General features: G+C 31.8%; 1 pseudogene; it reads right to left on the reverse strand.

Annotated features, from left to right (window-relative positions):
• Positions 1–304: 304 nt before the first annotated feature.
• On the reverse strand, positions 305–6,142 carry LOC18046502 (annotated as a pseudogene).
• Positions 6,143–6,847: the final 705 nt, after the last annotated feature.

Raw genomic sequence — 6,847 nt, forward strand, 5'->3', positions numbered from 1 at the left:
CTTTTTTTAATATCTAATAAATAGCATTTTTCTGTTTTTATAAATAAAAATAAATTAATAGCCATGTACATGCCTAATGCTTTATTTGTATAGGATTAAATTAAGATTCTTTCTTAATCTAAACTTTTATTTGAGCAAATACAATCATACACTTCATAGTTAATACATAAAAACATAATAAAAAAATAAATCTTGAACATATATGAATAAAAATACACATGTACATGTTAAAAAGTAATGACAGTAACTTGTTTCTGAGTGATGAAGTGAGGAACGATTCCTAGAATTCATGGGCATTGGCGGGCTACTTATAGAACTCCATAACCCATAAATTACAAATAAAACATTCAAATCTGATGCCACCAAATCCAGCTCCAGTAACCAAGGTCATCAATTCATGCTTTGTCCGCTCCTTTCCTCCCGGATTTTGAGTCATCATCAGCACATCACCTTGGGAAATTATTTTTGATAGAGTTCTAGTCTCAGGCAGCTTTGGAAGTATTGTCTCCACAATAATTACCATTCCATCTTTTGGAATACTTTTGTAGCATTTCTTAAACAACTTCAAGCAATGTTCATCACTCCAATCGTGTAGTATCCACTACAAATTTTGAAATATTATGAAATTTGTTTAAGGATTGAACACTTAATATCTGCATATTAAACTTACCTTCATATAAATGGCATCACCTTTTGCAACATTTTGAAACATATCACCCTCTCCATGCTCAACACATGTACTACATATGATTTAGTTTCCTCTGTTAGGATCTGGTTATTGTTAGTGATATACCCTAAAGGCTAATCGAATGATGTTTGCTTTTAGGAAATTATTGTATTTGATTAGCATTTTGATGTTTATAAAATGGCAAAGTTATCTACATTCATAAATTAATTTAATGAATATAGTTCAAGAAGTAAAATAGTAAAGGAACATATTCTTGAGTTTGTCAAGAATATGAAACGTGTATCTTTTGTACTATACTTCTAAAATAGTTCCTAGTGGAGGATTTATGATTGGACGTCAAAGATTCCTATAAACACTAGCATGTGTTATGACTCCTTATGATATGTGATACTAAAATGGATGGTGAGTTTCATATCATTGACATGAGATGTCAAGTCAAACACATAGGTACTTGTTGCAAGAACAAGTTTACTGAACTTGACCAAATAATAATAAGCCATATGGTTTTGAGTGTTAATGGGTTATTATACATTGTGATAGACACTATGTTTAGTAATGGTCTTTAGACCTGAGGCATCACATATGTCTTGTACATAAACATCTCTGATATGTGAAAGCATAATGATTGATTCCTAATAAAGGAAGAGATCTAGCAATAACTGTCATGGTTGGCTATGTATGGAGACAAGTGTATAGCCAATATTGAATTCATCACTTTGTAATATACAAAAAGGATGTCCTTGTGAGATAATACGAATTGGCATGAGAAATCCTTGGCCAAGGTGAAATGTGTTTGAAGGAGTTCAAATTATATTTTTCATGCCAAGTTCATTTAGATATATTTTGAGATAAAGTATAAATGCTTAACACACGAAACCATAAGCCGTGCTTTTCTCTGGACATGGATGATGAAGAGACCAAGACATAGAGATACAATGGAATAGGTTCTATAGATCCAACAATTCTTATTATTTGGGTGGTTGTGAAATACTGTTAGGTGTCACTCATAACTTGTAGAAACCTTAAGATCATTATTGGTAAAGCGTATTAGCGATGTATCTTAAGGTCATTAGAAAAGTTCTAATTGATGACTAAAGAGTTTAGCATCATTAATGAATAAAGAGTTATCATTAAAATAGTTCTACTACCTTATACCAAAGAACCTAAAAGGCTACACACCTAATAGAAATGAAAAAGGAGTTACTAGAAAATGAGAAATTAAATTTCCTAATTTTAGGAAAATCGATATTTATATTATAATTCATTAAGAAGGAATATATATAAATATATCTTAAATATGATTTAAGATAGAAATTTAGATGTTCCATAAATAGTTTAAGGAACAAAATAAATTTCATAAATTCTCAATCAAACATTAAGTATAAAATCGAGCATGTAAAATGACCATATTGGACATGTTTCGGTTCATAAATGATTATGGACTTCTAGACCAATTTTGGGTTTAGAATTTGGGATTTTATTGGACCTAATATGGATTAGGAAAAAGCATAAGAACATGTCACAAGAGAATCCCACAATTAACCATTTGATTTGATCAAAATTGGCTTATATTAATTAAAGATAAAATTAATTAATTATGCTATTTATTTATTTAAAATTATTTTGATTAAATAAATTATTGAAGTGATAAGATCACATTCAATAAATAATGGCTTAGTGGGTGGGTTTAACTCATGATAATGTTTGGTGCCATTATTGAAAAGATAATGCTGGTTTTATTTGGTGGAATGAATCATCATGAACTAGCATTCATGTTTCTTCATTATCTCTCTTATTTCCAAACGACATTTGGTGATTCCAAATCCTATGAACTCCTAGAACATTTCTAAGTGTGAACGGATTAGAGGCATCACAATTGGGGTGCTTTAAGGATCTCAAATCGTGGAAAAACAGAAGTTGCTCGTGCAGTGGTCTATTTCCTAGACAGTGTTCTTACCTTGCTGTTTTCAGTCATTTTCTCCTACCTCACGAAGTCATTTATGAAATTACAAGTGCGGTAAACAAACTTCAATCTTTCCTCTTGATTTTTGTTTTTGAATGAAGTTGATCCGAGATTTCTAGAGCTTCCGCCATCCGTTTTAAGTTTACTGCACAAAAGTTGCGTTTTCAGGAACCTCATGGACAAATGTTGTCCTTCAGTTATATGGTGGACAGAGAATTCATAAGAGCACTAATATCTGAGTAAAAAATTTAGAACAACAAAAAATCGAATCTAATTTTTTCAGTAAATTGCAAATATGGTAAATCGAGTATGTTAATTTTAATATTCTTGGTCAATTTTCATTCAGCCTTTTTTCTTTTTACCATTTTCCAATTGATAATGTATCTTTCTTCATGAAAATCACATTAAAAAGAAAAAGAAAGAAATAGGAGATTGGCAAAAACCCAAATCTACTTTCTAATTGTCTTCTTAATTTCTCCATGATTTACATTGGGATGAGCCGTTAAAGAAAACTAGTTAAAAGCCACTAAACAAAGTCCCTGACATTGTTATAAATATAAATGATAGTTCATACCAGGACAATTTGGGTCATGCTTTATAACATGAGGCAAATCGAAATTGATGCCCTTAATGTGAGGATAATCTGAAGTGATGGCTTTATAGGTGCTGCCAAGGCAACCACCAACATCAACCAGTTGCTTTATTTGATTGAAACCCATGTAAGCCTCAAGGATTTTTTGAATGACCAAAAAAGTGTCATTGTACATCGTTGTCTTAAAAACTTCATTGAACCTAGGATCCAACAGGGTGGACAAAAAAGTCCGGGCCGGCCCGGTCCAGGCCTATGGGCTTCGGCCTGACCCTCACACATGAGGACCTGGGCAGGAGCTCAAGAAAAAAGATCAAATCAGGCCCAGACCCACTATTTTTTTTAAAAAAATTTATAAATTAGAATAATATAATTAAAATTGAAAAGTAACTTAAAAATAAAAAAGAAAACTTAAATTCTTAATTTATAAATCAATGACGATTCAAAAAAGCTAAAATTATGATACTAAACTCTCTTATGTGTTAATTAATTAAGAGAGTGTTTGAATTAGAGAATAAAATATTAAAGAAAATTAAATTTAAAATCTTTTATTTACTTTATTTATTATTTTACTTTGAAAATTTCATTTTCTTTAATTTATCTATGATTATAATAACTTGTTGATGATTAATTTATTTCAAATTTGTAATAATTTTAAAAAATTTAAAAAATAAATAAAGACCAAGCCCGACCCAAGCCCTTATGCTTAACTTCAAGCCCGACCCAAGCCTAATTTTTGACATCCCTAGGATCCAATCTTGGACACTCAAAAGCATGCATTCCATGGACTCAATCAAATGGAACTCCAGCTTCAATCATAGCTTCTTTCAGTTGGGACCTATACAATCAATTAATCAATCAGTCCAGAATTGGATTCGGATCTAGATCCTTTGTTCTTCTTATCATTTTGCATTTGGCTTAACACTTTTAGATACACTAATTGATGGTTGATAAAAACAAAAATAATAAAGGGATACAGTTAAATATATTTATGACGATGTATGCGTGTTGTAGTGAATTGATCTGCTTTATTTCTTCACAAGATCAACCGCTGCCCAAGACCTTGAACAAGATTAAACCGAGTTGCTGATTTGCAAGATTAAATCTGCAGAACTAAGGTTAGAACTATCAGAAACAACATTCAAGATTCAAGATCAAGTTTAAGGAAAAGCAATTCACAAACCAACAAGAGAAAACAGAGTGAGATTTACGTGGTTCAATTGTCCCTATAAGGGCACAAGCTAAATCCATGGGAGAAGCATTTTTATGGGCCTTGTATTGATTAACAGTGGAGAATTTGTTACGGAGTAGTACCAGAGATTACAGAGACTTATCTAGAACCAATCCTCTTCTCTCTCTTATTCTTATCTCTCAAGAATCACACACTAAAAAGGGCCTCGTTACTTAGCTTTATAACTGCATCAGTAACAAGAATCATGACTCCAGATTGCATAGCTTGCTAACATATGGATCACGAAAATAACGACTCTAAGCTAAGGCTGCTCACATGACTCTCCCATATATCACTTAAGTAATGCTCAAAACGACATGTTTAAATTACCATTCTGAAGTTGGTGGTTGTCGAAGCTAGCAAAAATAAATACCTACTCTAAATAAATTGTGTATTGTGTATAGTGATTGAGCAGGGTTGTGTCCACAGAGATCGGTAATTATTTAAATCCTTTTTAAAAAAGTAAATTACAAAATGGGGGGATTGTTGACAATAATAAAAATCAAATTAAAATAATAAGAATGCAAATTAAAATTGTAATTCAAATTGGGAAAATCTCTGGTTGAAGGAATTAACTCAGCTTGATTCGACTACTAATCATTGATTCAAATATAAATCATTACTACTTATGAATAGACCGGTTATAGCTACTGAGACCCTCTAATAGCCAATCTCTCCTTAACTAGTTGATAACCAAGGTACGACCATTGGTTATTTCCCTAATCAATAGACAACCCTAGATACGATTATATGATTTAATCAATTGACAGCCTGAAAAACCAGAGAGACCCAAATCCTAATCAACAAACGCATACGATGGTTCATTTAAATTATATTGTTTATTCTCATAACACAACGCACTGCTATGCTATTTGTCACAAACATTAAAATCTTCATACAATGAATCTTTTAATTAACAATAGATTAAGTTGATAATTAAATAGTGGCCAATTATCTAATTAACAAACATAATCATGACAATAATTTAGAGAATAAACAAATACCCAAAAAGCAATAAAACAATTAAAGCATAAGAAAGATCTCATAATAATGATGAATCAAAACTTTATTAACCTTCAACCAGAATAATAGGTTTAGTTCTTCATAGAGAGAAGAGAAAAATTTAGATCTAGGGTTTCTTTTTTTGTTTTTCACGTCTCCTTCAAAAATAAAATACTAATATCTAAAATATTATCTAAATATTAAATTCAAAATTACAAAAATAACCAAAAAGAGATTAGGGGATAATCTCTTGTTGCAAAGGTCTATTGACACATTGGATGTCATTTGTAAAAACTTGAAGCCTTGGGGGGCTTGGATAGTGAAATCCTCAAGCTTTGTTTGCTTGAAGGCGTGGACGTAGGCGATGATTGCCGAACTATGTAAAAATATTTGTGTTTGCTCTCTCTTCCCTTACTATTTTATTTTTTAGTATTGTGAAATTTATTTATTTTTAATTTCATTGAGGCATTAAATTAATTTGTTGTGTGGTTTGCTTAGCTTAAGTTTTAAAAACCCAATTCACCCCCTCTTGGGTTGCATAACTAGTATTTCACAAACATGATCTTTCCTCAAAGGGTCTTCATATCCTTCAGGTTGGGACATAAGTATTTCCTCTTGAAGTTTACCATGCAAGAAGGAAGTCTTGACATCAAGTTGATTAGGCTCCATGTCTTCGACTATTGTTAAGGCAAGAATTACCCTATTGGATGCATGCCTAACAATAGGAGAAAAAAACTTTTTTAAAATCTACCTCTTCCTTTTGTTGCTCCTTTGCAGCTAGCATTCTTTTGAATATTTTTCGTTTAGATCCACTCAAGCCATCTTTTACTTTGAAAATCCATTTCCATCAAGTCACTCTTCTATTGGCAAGCCTTTTAACCAATTCCCAAGTTTCATTCTTATAGAAAGAAGTCATTTCTTCATCCATAGCTTTCTGCCAATTCTCCTTTTCAGGACCCTGTACAACCTCTTTCAAGGTCTTAGGTTCTTCAACATCAATGTCCTGTACAGCTGCTAAAGTAAAGGCAATCATGTTTGCATAACCAAATCTCTTAGGTGGCTTCCTGGTTCTTCTCTTCCTATCCCTCGTGAGTTGATAGTTGTTGTAGGTTTTCTAGTACTATTGATGTCAATGTGTAAGTGTACACAACAAGTAATATAATGATTAGTACTCAAGATCGTCTCCACAGAGATTGTTGTTATGGGAATTGCTACAACAATTCTTGTTAGTGCAATTTTTATTCTCAATTAGAATAAAAACAAATTATGAAACTAATGAACTAATTAAAATAAAAATGCAATAAGAAAGATTGTTACAGCATTTGCTACAGCACTGGGTAGAATCCTTATGTATCCTCAGTTGTCACATGTTGA

The sequence above is a fragment of the Citrus clementina genome, unplaced genomic scaffold (assembly GCF_000493195.1).
Source record: "Citrus clementina cultivar Clemenules unplaced genomic scaffold, Citrus_clementina_v1.0 scaffold_3, whole genome shotgun sequence".
In the NCBI taxonomy this organism is placed as follows: domain Eukaryota; kingdom Viridiplantae; phylum Streptophyta; class Magnoliopsida; order Sapindales; family Rutaceae; genus Citrus; species Citrus x clementina.